Source organism: Diachasma alloeum, unplaced genomic scaffold (genome assembly GCF_001412515.2).
Source record: "Diachasma alloeum isolate Michigan unplaced genomic scaffold, Dall2.0 Dall_scaffold_00219, whole genome shotgun sequence".
In the NCBI taxonomy this organism is placed as follows: domain Eukaryota; kingdom Metazoa; phylum Arthropoda; class Insecta; order Hymenoptera; family Braconidae; genus Diachasma; species Diachasma alloeum.
The window spans coordinates 374,228-387,679 of record NW_021680384.1 but is presented as its reverse complement, the minus strand read 5'-3'; the positions used below and the strand labels follow the sequence as shown (position 1 = coordinate 387,679).

Below are 13,452 nucleotides of genomic sequence, written 5' to 3'. Positions count from 1 at the left end.
TTGTTTGATGCATCGGGAGAACCGAGACGCGAGCGAAATGGGAGAACCCGCTTTGCCCCGCTTGTTTGGTTAATGAATGTGAAGACCAATTCAATTTTTTATTTAATTTTATTGTTTTGGGAAACAAATGTTTTAATTTTTGCGATTATTTTGAAGGTAATAGCGCAAAACAGGTCTTTTTAATCGGGTGAATGAGAAATCCTTGGGAGAAAAGGAAGAAATGATTTCTTCAATTTAATTTTTTTCAATTAAAAAATTTTTTTAAAAATTCAATTCATTTTTTTTCGGGTAAAAATTTTGGGATCTAAATTCCAATTTTCTATTTATTCGGAATGTCCTGGGGCAAAACGGGTTCACCCGGTCTTTTTAATTTGATAAATGAGAAATTAAAATAAATGAGAAAAAAAGGAAAAGTGGTATTTTCCGTTTAGTTTTGTGACAGAACTTCAATTTAATTCTTTAAAATATAAATTCTATATTTTATTGCATTTTTTAGAAAAAAAAAAGGATTCTAGATTTTAATTTTGCGTTTATTCAGAAAGGACTATGGAAAACCGGATCTTTTCAATCTGCTGAATGAGAAATCCTCGAGGAAACATGCAAAAAAAAAATGAAAAAAACATTTTCTACCTAGTTTTATGATAAAACTACTCCTGGAAAATATAAACACGAGTGGAAATGAAATTTGACAGGGGAGAAAAGTTGAGGTAGAAGTCAAGAGTGCAGGGAGACGAGAGAATATCGATGCGGAAGTGGAGATATGTGAGGAGTCGGCGAGATTTATGCGAAAAGCCGAGAATTTTCGCATCAGAGACGGATTCTAAAATTCTTGATTTTTCTCGCTCCAGAAACTGCGCGGGAGATACGAGAGAGAGAAAAAAAATTCATCTCCACGGTTCGTCCATTTGCAGAAAAAGAATTTTCTCATTATTTTAATTGGCGAAAAATCCGTGCGATGCGGTTTTTTTATGAGGAATGAAAGATTTTAAGGCGATTTCAAATGCGGAATAGAATTTGAATTTTCCAGTTTCGTAAGTCATCGTCTTTTTCACTTGCTCCAGGTGTCAGACAGTGAAATTTCCCATTTCTACTGGTTTTCACTCACTGTTTTGTTGCTCTTTCTCTGTTTTCCCTGGCAAAACTCATCGACGTCAACATTCCCTTCCGCTTTTCTTGAATAAATTCTCGGTTATAACACCTCCTCAGGTGGCATGCAAATATTTAACTTGAAAATGGATATTTATAGTGACTTTTGACCTCGATAAATATTATTAATCTCCAATTTCATCGATTTTTCACAGTTTTTCGGCGGTAAAAATTGTCTCAGAGAGTTGAAAGTGACCCCATTCTTCACACAGAAAAATCTGTCCATAAATTAGAGGAAAAAAATTGAAATAAACCGACGAGGAATTCAAAATGAATCATTTTCGCTTCATAATCAGTTTTTTAAATTGAGAATATCTCAGAATCCAAGTGAGCTAGCAAAATTTATGTTCCTACATTTTTTATGGGAAATTTTGTCAGCTACAAATGTGATTATGACGAAAATTTCGCTACCTCGCGTAGATTCCGAGATATTCCCAAAAAACCCCGAAGTAAATGTTTTTTTCACCATTTTGATTGACATTAATTTTTCAATTGCGAATATCTCGGAATCTAACAGAGGTACCAAAATTTTTGTTTCCACCTTTTTTATGTGAAATTTTGTCCGCTACAAATGTGATAATAACGAAAATTCCGCTATCTCGCGTAGATTTCGAGATATTCCCAAAAAACCCCGACGTAAATTTTTTTTCTTCGCCATTTCGATTGTCACCGACATTTCCTCGCGGAAAAAACAGCATTGGCGCCGCCGCGAGGTCACATGACCCAAAAACATGATGATAAACACCACTTGACACCACTTGTCGCGAATCCATTGCCAGACTGAAACCGTCGTCTATTAAAAACGTGGAAAATAATTCAGTTGAGAGACTAGAGCGATTATTCGATGCTTCAGATGTTGAATCGTTCAATAATGTCCGAGCGTTCCTCTCATTTCACGCAGACGAGACATGCTCTACGGCATTCCCGGTACCCCGATGTCTTCAATAGACAATCATTGGAACGAGTCTCAATTATTAACCAGTGGCCTCCATTCCAATTTATCGACGTAAATATCAACAGATTTCATGTCTCGGCAATATCGTGCATCAAATATTTGTATTCAATTCCCCCGGGGGTATTTTTGATGCGCAGTTCTCCCTGGAAATATGTCGTGAAGGACTCGGACCGATTGACTGCGAGGATTTTTCAAAGGAAGTGGAAAGAAAATGTAGAGAAAAATTCAGAGTTTTTTTTTCATCTCTATTATTTAAAAAAAAAGGTCAAATTTTGTTGAGGGTCGTCCCTCCCGTTTGATCTTCTTGACCCCTCGGCCTCTCTCCCCCCAAACTCAAGTATTCATGCATCAGAATAACGACTGCTTTCAAAAAAAAAATCTCGCCATGAATTTTCCACAATTCTTTTCTCCTCATAACAAAAAATGATAAAAAATCATGAATTCCATCAAAGTTTACATTTCCCCATTTCTTCCTCCTTAAATGAAAAATATCCCGGTTTTACAACCCCTATTGTCAACGACGGGACCGCCAGGATTGCCGTATGGTTACTGCCATTGTCCCATATCCACTCGGGACAGTTTAAATATTTATCTCTCCCTACCGGGCTCAAAAGTACACATTCCCCTCAATTCTCTCGTAAAAAAAAATCCGTCTGTCCAACGATATTTCAAGTTTTTCATACGAGGCTCATTTAAACCGATTATCATACCCCTTCACCTCCCTCTTCAAACACCAGAAAAAATACGGGACGAGTTGGTTTTTACGACTAGACGTAATATTACACATTTGTATTTTAATCCGGAAAAAGAATTGTCAGAAAAAAAAATGATATAACTCCCAATTATTCTTTTCGATAACGAACCTGTCGTTCCCATCGCACTCGATACCTCGGTTTCTGTATTTTAAGGGGGGAGAAACACGTATCCAAAGGGTAGAGAGAAAAATAATGGGGAAATTTTTCAGCGACAAATATTCTCCAATAAACTCACTTCAAGTGGATTATGGGGATTATTATTTTCGACAAAATCTTCGATATTCCGAGGGCATCTGGCGAGAGCGGAATAAAAACTTCGCCATTCGGTAGATCCGGAAATTCTCAAGATTAAAAAAAAGTATTCCGTTTTGAAGAACTCTTGAGAGAGAAAATGGGTTATTTTTTTTAAATTTTGCTGTCAATGTTTTCACCTGTTCACTGAGAGAACTTTCATTCAGCAATTTTCAATAGTTCTGGGGAAAATTCCCCAGAGAATTAGTTGCTTGGGTCAATAAGGCCAGATCAAATTACTCGCGCTCGGCCGCCAACTTTCATCCGTCGCACGGTCAGCGCAGCGCCGCTGCGTTTAACCGCACGCGCTGGTGCCGCATTGGCGCTTACCACTACGCGCACACTCCAAGTGTGGCAGTGAATGTAGCAACACCGCCGATCAAGCGGTCGGCGCGGACTCGCACCGCGCGGCGCCGTTTTTCTGTCCGTTCGACGCTTCTTATTTTTTTCTGGCCAAACAATTTTCCCAGGGAGAAAGCGGACAACGCCAACGCTTAATAAAAGGATTGATCTAGGAACTCTAATTTTTTCAGAATTTTCAAGCGTCGATGAACATGCTAAAATATTTTTTTAAAACGAAAACGGGTGTTAAAAATAATCCATCAATTTATTAAAAGTAATAAATAACCCGACAACGGTTATACATATTGATAAAAAAAATCCAGCTACGAGAAAATGAAGTATTTCTCTCAAAGAAGGAATTAATATCGTCTCATGCCATTCAACTGTGAAATTCCGGATGATTCCCCCGCATTCTGTCGAACAGTTTCGTGCTCAAGAGTATCATCCAAAGACCCTTCGGATCTTTCGGAATATCTGGTGGAAGGCCAAGGCGGAAGATCCGATGGAAACGCGCAAGGAATGAAAGAAAAAAATGTATCGGGAGATCTTTTATTGGGATTTTTCCCCCCGCTCATTCGCCCCCTTTTTCTCCTTGTGGTGATAGAAATCGACGCTGGTCTCGTGGGCACTTTCCAGGGTCAGTACTTCCACTCCCGGGGTACATATAGACCTGGAAAACCGGGGAGAAAATACCTTTCGTGGGTGGGGAAAGGCGAATGGTTCGAGTTTTCCCTTCTTTCGGTGGCTCGAGGCGCTGGCGAGAGAGGGATTTTCGGACACGAACGGGATTTACGGGGTATCCTAAGCGCCTCATAGCGTTATTACCCTATCCGGGAATGCATTATACTTCGCGGCGAGGGGGGGAAATTTATTGGGCGGCTCTGGTCTGCATAAAAATTAGGGAATGTGACCCAGCTGTTTTTTTAGTTAGGGGTGCGGTTATTTTTTTTGGGAGGACGAATTGGGAATTTTTTTTTTAAAGCAGGCACTTTTGTTCTTATGAAATCGATGGGAAGATGACGATTTGGGCTATTTTGGGGATGTGAGTGGGGTTTTATTGAAAATTATTGGTTGGATTTGGGAAGAAGCTTTCAGACGGAAAACTGTTGCTTGATCAGGTCCGACCGAAAATGACGCGATTTGAATAAATTTGTAGGTTTTTGTACCTTATAAAAAAGGCTTCAAAGTGACTCTAAAATTTTTGAATTTCACTCTGCCAATGTAAAGTTATCGAAGATTGAAAATTATCTGTTGGATTTGGGAGGAAGCTTTCAGACGGAAAACTGTTGCTTGATCAGGCCTGACCAAAAATGACGCGATTTTAATAAATTTGTAGAATTTTGGAGGTTATAAAAAAGGCTTCACATTGACTCTAAATTTTTTGAATTTCACTCTGCTAATGTAAAGTTATCGAAGATTGAAAATCGTCGCCTGCGCCTGAGATGCTCAAACAGGAAAACTGTTCCCGAATTTAGTCCGACTGAAAATCGGAGACAATTAAAAGCTACCGCTCACACCTAAAAACCTTTTACTAAAGAAAGTTGCTCCTCCACCATTTCAACTTCAATAAAAATTCATTGCAGGCTCGTGAAAACCCTCCGCATCACGCCAACCGACGCAAAAAAATCCGGTTCACTCCACTCAAATCCCCACCCAACAATGAATTCCCCTCACGCGCTAGCGTCGTTATTTCAATCGACACATCGCAAACTTGCACTCATTCTCCACCCGCATAATATCCGAATAAACACACAATGCCCCGAGACACTCGCGCCATTCCTCTCCCCGCCCCTCTAATTATTCGCACGTCTTATCATGCACCTGTCGCCTCGTTATCTCGAGCCCATTCTCTCGAGGCCACTTTGGCTTAATAATCCAAAATTGTCGCTGGGGCACGGGCGAAAATTCCGAATAGCCTGGCGCATAGGAGCGCATATCGCGCCCCCAACCCCCGCCCCCGGGGCCATTTCTTCTTCCTGAAGAGTCTCCGGCTCTGAGAATGTAACGGAGCGCGCCAAGGAAGCCCAATGCAATAAGAATTTGCATAATCCTTGGTGGCGTTATCGTAGGTACAGAACACTTTCTCCTTTTTTCCTCAAACAGAGAGAGATGAAGAGTAAAAAAAAAGTCCACCGCTTCCGTTTAAGCTTCGGGTTGAGGTGTATCCAAGAAAATTCGTTATTGCTCCCTCGAGTCCACTGAAAATCCCTGAATGCACGTAAAGAGAATAGGTAAATGCCGGTTGAGCTGGGGGGAAAATAAAAAAGAAATTACAAATTCTTTAGGTTTTCTACGGAAATTTCACTTCGAGTTTGAATGGGAATTTCGTGGAGAGTGGTTGCAGCCGATTTGTGGGGAAAGTTTCTGGGGTTTTTCAGGGTGCGTAATGTACTGGAGACTGAATAAAATTCAACGAGTTGCATGAGGACTCATTATTCGGCCAAGCTATCGTCTCTATTTTTTGCGATCTCGGGTATTTAGGGATATCTCGGAATCTGTGGGAAATTCCAGAATTTTTCTCTGAACCTTTTTTGTAGCTCTTGAAATTCTCCACAAAAAATGTATTCGGACATTTTTTCGTAAATCCACTCCTTATCGAGATATTCCCAAAAAACTGGACCTAAAAAAAAATTACTTTTTCTAATTTTCTCAACAAGTTCATGAGTTCATTCATGAAATTCATTATTGAAGTCGAAATGTTCGTTTTTGCACTAGACATAAAAGCCTTCAACACCTCCCTAAAAAGCCGAAATTTTCCGCGCTTTAAAATACGGTTCAATTTTATTCCAATCCCATCCGCAGTTGCCGGGAAATCGCCGAAAAGACGTACAAATGTTTTTATTTTCCCCACATCTGGTGGAAACGTTTAAAATTATCACCGGAGTGAAGGAGCCTGGCGAAATGACACGAAGGATTTACCGTTAAGTCGCTCTCGGCAGCTCAGTATATCCCACCTCGTAAACCACAGAAATTCCCCAGGTCCCATGGGCTCACATCACGCCTGGTTGCGCAACGGTGGTTTAACATACCTGGTGCTTTGATAATGTACGAGGGGACATGCTGGGGTCACAAACGAGAGTCAAGAGGCAATAGCTGAGGGCAAGGCGTCTTAATTTCCGTTAATCCCTCTTATACGTTCTAATTTCATCCCCAGAATGTTTTAATGGTAATTGGGGGATTATCTCCGGGTGTTTTAAGGAGGAAAATTGTTTCCCAGTGGATTTTCCGCGACAAAAATATTTGTTACAATAAGTTTTAGGAATTTAACTAGTCCAAGTTCAATTTAAAACCCTTAGTATTTTTATTTGTTGTTATTCTCGCATTTAAGTCGACTTTCGCCAAAATCGAATTTTTTTGCCGGGTGAACGAATAGTTGATTCCAACTATTTTAGCGACGGGCTATTCAGATTTGAAAATACCGGGGATTTTTTTCAGCGACTACTTCACGTGTTTGACTCATTGACCAATCAGAATCGAGGATTAGCGGTCAGGCAGTTTCGAGATATTTCCATATAAAACAACTTCACGCGTCTTTCATCTTTAGTAAAAAAAATAGGATGGTGTTATTTATGGAAAACTTTGGCTAGAATTTTTTTGATGAGAAAATGAGGAATCGAGGGGGCAGGTGAGGTGAAAGGAATTTTTTTCTTAAATTGGAAAAAAAAATGTTCGACGAGGATGGGATTCGAACCCACGCGTGCAGAGCACATTGGATTAGCAGTCCAACGCCTTAACCACTCGGCCACCTCGTCCTTACGATGATTAATTGATCGAATTGTTTGGGCAAGTTTTTTTTTCATGTAGAACCGAGAGTTTCGGAGTTTCGCGTTTAATTTTCGCGGTAATGAGTCGTTTTAAGGAAAAATGTGAGAAGACGTTATTTGTGGAGAATTTTGTCAGCTACAAAAAATTTCTTACGATATTTTTCTCTAAAATTGACAGTTCCCGAGATAAATGCATATTTATAAAGAATGAAGATTTCACAGCAATTTGATCTTCTACGGTTTGTTAATAAATTTTATTATTGAAAAAGAATATTTTTCATTCATTTCATCGTCTGGAAATTATTCTCAAATTACTCCTCCTACACTATATCATCCCTTCCTCCACGAATCCACCGCAAAAAGCTCTGAAACAGTCAATTTTCGATTTATCGATTCTCCAAAGAAACTCACCCTCAGCCCCATTACCCGTGATTTTCAAGCCCCTCCGGAGGAAAATTCCACGAAAATTGCGAGTTTTCGTGTGTCGGAGTAACGTTCGCCCTAGAAAAACTAGTGGTAACGGTGAAATGGAATAAAAAAAAAGATGAACAGGGGAAAAAGTTATAGGGAAGGCTGTTCTGTTCTGCTATCGATTTCTCGTTTTCGGTGGAGGGCTGGATTGAGTCGGCGGCTGGCCATTATATCCTTGATGTACGAGGTATATATTCTACTACCTCGGTGTTGAGGAATTTTTACTCATTTCTGAAACAAAAACACTTGAACCAAATCCCCCTCCCCCAATTCTAAATTTTTATTCTCCGGAAATTTATTTTCATGAATTTCATGAATTTTCGATTCGATAGATCCGAAAAATTACCTATAAATTAAAAAAAAAGACCCATTTTGCCCTAGTAGTTTCAGAAAAAAAAATATATTTTTTCAATTCCCTTTAAATTTTCTTTTTCAAAACCCCCTGGGGCAAAATGGGTCGTATTTTTTATGATTTCATGTTTTTGTTCCCGAACTATTGAATGAGGTCATTATTGATCCCCTCCCCCTACCCCTCCTTAAGTTTTAAAATTCATTTCTTTCATACAACAAAAAAAGAAATGAAAATTTTTTTTTCTCATTTATTGTCGAAAAATTTTGGGGCAAAATGGGTTTTTTTTTTTATTCATGATATTTTTCCCGAGCTATTGGATGGGGTCTTTACGAGTCCTCCCCCTCCTTCCAGTTGAAAGTTTCTGAGGGATTTGCCGAAGACGGGGTTTGATGATACGGCAGAAGTTAAATCGTAAAAATTAAATTCAATGATGTAAACACGCTGATTCCCACCCACTGCCATCTATCTGGTGCACTCGGTGTGCCTCTGACGTCACTTGTAACGCTGGCTCGATCAAAACTTGGTGAAGTTCCTGTTGAATAAAGCACGTAGTGGAAAGTTTCACGATTAATTTAAAGTGACTTGGAGGCCCCGAACTCCGCCGAGGGCTGCAGTGCCTCCTAATTTTCCTGGTAGACGGGTTGGGCTGAGGGGAAAAAAATCAATTGATTTATCAACGAGACACTCAATAAGGCAATCATCGATTTTTACGGGAGATTAAACCCGTTAGCGAGTCCTCAAACTCGTCGATAAATAAATTTAGAGATGAGGAGAAGAATTATGTCGACGATGAGGGAAGGTTGATGCTTCTGTGCTTGCGTTAGAAAATTACTGTTGAAATTTCAGGTGAAAAAGCTTGCAATTCTCAACAACGACAAAGTTACCTGAAATTTCTGTGTATTTCAGGTCCATAACGGAGAGAATTTTTTTTTATCGTTATTTTACATCGCTTCGATCCGGTTAGGGTATGCTGCGATGATGATGAAGACTTTTAAATGGTTAGATCTCACTATTTTACCCGGCCTGGTTTTGAACTCGGAACCTTTCGCACGTGAGACAACCAACTTACCCGCTGCGCNAAAAAAAAAAAAAAAAAAAAAAAAAAAAAAAAAAAAAAAAAAAAAAAAAAAAAAAAAAAAAAAAAAAAAAAAAAAAAAAAAAAAAAAAAAAAAAAAAAAAAAAAAAAAAAAAAAAAAAAAAAAAAAAAAAAAAAAAAAAAAAAAAAAAAAAAAAAAAAAAAAAGCAGCTAATATGACGATCAAATTTTATTCTACGCTAGAGAAATTTTATCCTGATAAGAATAAAACTTACCGTGCCGGCAGAGAAAAAATTACTGTATCGACTAAAATTTATCAACAATTCTAGAATTTTCGTTGTTATCTACATAAGAAATTTTGGACTGGAAGGGTAAAATTTATTACGCGTCATGATAAAATGTCTGTGCCGTAGAATAAAATTTGATCACCATATATTAATTGTTCCTAAATTTCTTGATAGAAATGATAAAACGATGAATTTATAAAAAATTTCCCTCCGTGTACTGACCCATTAAACCCGTCGAGAAATAAAAATTGAAACATGGATTGCCGTCGTGAATACAGTTAAATGAACTGAAAGAAGGTCACGTAGATAATACCGTCGTAGCACATTGGACACCAAGTCGGCTTTCACGTGCAATCTTTCCATCCATATGCATTTTGGGGATGGGTTTAAAGCCGTGAGGCAAGTACGAGAGTCAGCCAAAAGCTTACCCAATGCCTTTCCGTAGACTGGATGGCAGGGGGCTTGTTTATCCCATCTAGCATGCTGAGTACCATGCATTCTCATCCCTTTATTCGTACGTACAATCCATTCTCCGTGTATAACAGAACAGAACAGAACAGAGATATACCGAATAGCGTTTTGGTTGCACATCCACCGGGTTTTCGGGAGGAGCAGGAGGGAGCGATGAGGGTAGGATGAGGCTTCACTCACGTACGTGAGGACGAAATTCACGGGGAGACTTACGTCGTTCTACTCTGGGACCCAGGGCTGAATCTACATGTGTAACTTTGCCATTGGTTGGACTACTACCGAGACGTCAGACAACTGTTTAACGTTGTTATAGGGATGCTGGAGTTAAACTCACAGAGGCTCTGTTTCAGTATTTTTGGAGGGTACCCTGGGCTCTCGGGAGGAGGAATTGTTTTCATGAATAATTCTCTCGAGGGCTGGGTTCCAGCATCATTCGGCTTCGGCAGTCCTCTATTTTTACCCATAATGTCAAACCAGAGGGAGGGGTATATGCTTTTGACACTCACGGAGAGAAATATTCAATAAAAATTACCACATTTACGGAACGGTCACGGAATTTTTCATCTTATTCTTAATGAAGTCAATTTTCTTCGCTGATCTCCATTATTTATTACTCTCATTACACCAGAAATATTTCTTCATTCTCCGAACATTTCACTGGATAATCTTTTTTTTTTTAACGAGGTATAAAAACTGGAATAACTCATCTCTGAATCACCAGACACTCAACGTTTATTATCCTGTAAAAGACTGGGTCATTAAGGCATCTTGGCAACAGAGTAGTCTCTTTTCCTTGTCAGCCACCCCCACCCGCCGGTCGAGAGGAATTTTCTCCTCCAGGACAATGCCATGACGTTCCCTCTTGCTTCTTATTTTTCCGTTCATTTTTTTGGATTCCAACCATCTACACTATATTACCCAGCGCTGTGCACTTCTACGGGGGATTTTTTTTTCGGTCCAATGGAAGAGCCAGAAATGAGAGCTAGGAGCGGTGTATGGAGACACTGGAGAATAAGAATGCCACTGAGGGCTCTTGAAAATGTAACACTCGACACTTTTTGACGTCGTAAAAACTCGCGTACACTATAACTGGCACTCCTTTTCGCCGTTGCGACGCCTTCGTGTTATTCCCGTGGATGATTTTTATTTTTTACGTGGGTTTATGGCCACGGTAAAGTGAGGAATCATCGCTGAGGTATGATAAAGCTCATGTGGAAGCGTGATTTTATGGGAATTAAGTCGAGGGTACATGTATGAGTGGTGAAAAGCTGAACAATAATTTTCGATTGTCGATAACTCGACAACTGCAGAGTGAAGTTCAAAAAGTCCTGAGTCATTTTGAAGGCTTATTCGTAGGCTGCAAAAACTTATAAATTTATTCAGATCCCATCATTTTTGGTCAGATCAGATCAAGGAAGAGTTTTCCGTCCGAAAGCTTCTTCCTAGGCGTGCGCAATAATATTCAATTAACGATAACTCCACATCCGCAGAGTGAAATTGAAAAAGTTTAGAGTCATTTTGAAGCCTTTCTCATAACCTACAAAAACTTACAAATTTATTCGAATCATCCCATTCTGCCCCACTTCTTCGCCTCCCTCCCGAATCTTGCGGAAGCACACCAGTACCAAAATCGTCTTTCATACATCTGACCGAGAATTTACTTGACCATGATGACTCCCCCTTACTTACATCAACCCATTCTACCCCACTACTTACAAAAAACAACTCAAAAACCTTTTTCTCTCTCCAAGACAAATGTGTTCTCATTCTTCCCCAAAATTGATGAATCCGCAAAATAATTTTCCTCCTCCCGAAATAATAGTGAATCGATCCGCTCCTGCAGTGAATACACATCCCATTGATACCCGTGGAATTAAATCCTTCTCCCCGCTCCCCCCTCCCCCCTCCCATATGCATCGCACTGGGGTAAAAGCATTTTCCACAAAACGATCCATCGATCCCTCACGCTTCGTCATTTGCATATTGCGGCGCAGAACATTGAGATAACGAAAACGCCACACGTGCATTGCAAATCCTCCCCCCTCCCCCCTCCAAACAGTAGGACTCGTTCACCCTGAATAAATACAACGTTTACTGGGTTTGAAAGCCCTTATCACTCCGTAATTAACATTTCTCCTTTTTCAAATGTAAATTCTCGACTTTCAATTAAACTAATTTTAGAGGAATTGTAGTTTCATGGGATAAAAATATGTTCAGTCCAGCGAACAAATGTTTTACAACAGTAAGTCATTTTTTTTACCTAAAATTAATAATTGGTAATTGATAATTGAAGTGAAAATCACTCTTCCATATTTTTTTTGGAAACAAATTTTAATTTTTCAAAATTTTTAATTACGAAATTCTGTGAGACAGAAAAAATTGATTGCAAATATTTTTTCAATTGATTAAATAATTGTGATGAGTCAACGATTTTTTGGAGTAAGAAGCAATTATGAATTTTACATAATAATTTTTAATGAAGTTAATTAAGTTGTTTTTGTGGGTTTACGGAGAATTTTTGTTGGTTCCATTGAAATAATGGTGTTATCCTTTGCTGATGTAATTCTCGTGATTCTGCCATGTGCTAGGCAGGTAACGTGTTACATTTAATGGGAATGTATATCCCGTGATCGTAATGACGTATGGGCGGCCCCGGGTTAATTAATTCATGTCCCCTGGCTCGCATATCATAATAATCGCACGTTACGACGACGGGAGGGGACATCTCCAGACGTTGTATTGCGTATCGGGTGGTTGACGTGATTAAGGAGATATTTCTTTATTTGGGGAAGCAACAGTTACGGATGATTGATTGTTGATTTATCGGTGCGCACAGGTGTATTGATATCTTCGGAGAAACATTTGAACAGTTTGCGATATTATTTTATGATAACGAAACTGTTTGCAGATTTTTCGGGAGAATTAAAGAATCTTGATGCTTGTTGGGACTCTGTAAGATTAGGAAGGGACCCCGGAAAAGTAGGGCAGAACGGTGCGATTTAAATAAATTCGGCCGATTTTTGAAGGTTATGAATAAACCTTCAAAATGGCGGAAAAATTTTTTGATGTCGGTCTCCTAATGCCGTGTTATTCAAGATTGAAAATTATCGGTTGGATTTGAGAAGAAGCTTCTAGACGAAAAACTCTTCCTTGATCTGATCTGACCGAAAATGACGCGATTTTAATAAATTTGTAGTTTTTTGTAGTTTATAAAAAAGGCTTCAAATCGACTCTAAATTTCTGGAATTTCACTCTGCCAATGCAAAATTATCGTTAATTGAACATTATCGCGCACACCGAAGAACCTTTACACCAGAACAGCTTTCTCTTCATCTTCTGCTCCTCATCAGCAAGTGCTCCTCCAGCATATTGACCTGCCACCCCTCCCTACATGATCACACAAAAAAAAACCCTCCCCACCCCAACCCTCTTAATAATTTTCCCCTGAAAAAAATCCAAACCCTCCCCCTCCCAGAAAAAAAAATCTGAAAAAAAATCCACTCTTTATTGTGGTGTTGCCAGAAGACACTCAGTGTTGGCATAATAGTACCCCGAGTTTTCGTTCGCGGGATGGGCGAGGGG

General features: G+C 39.3%; 1 protein-coding gene and 1 non-coding gene across 6 annotated transcripts in view; one reads left to right on the top strand and one right to left on the bottom strand.

Annotated features, from left to right (window-relative positions):
* LOC107037425 (matrix metalloproteinase-2) overlaps positions 1-13,452 on the top strand; it is a 114,259-nt gene that overhangs the window by 77,579 nt on the left and 23,228 nt on the right. The gene's annotated exons all lie outside the window — the stretch shown is intronic.
* On the bottom strand, positions 7,160-7,241 carry Trnas-gcu. The gene has a single exon. It is a non-coding gene; the product is annotated as a tRNA-Ser (tRNA).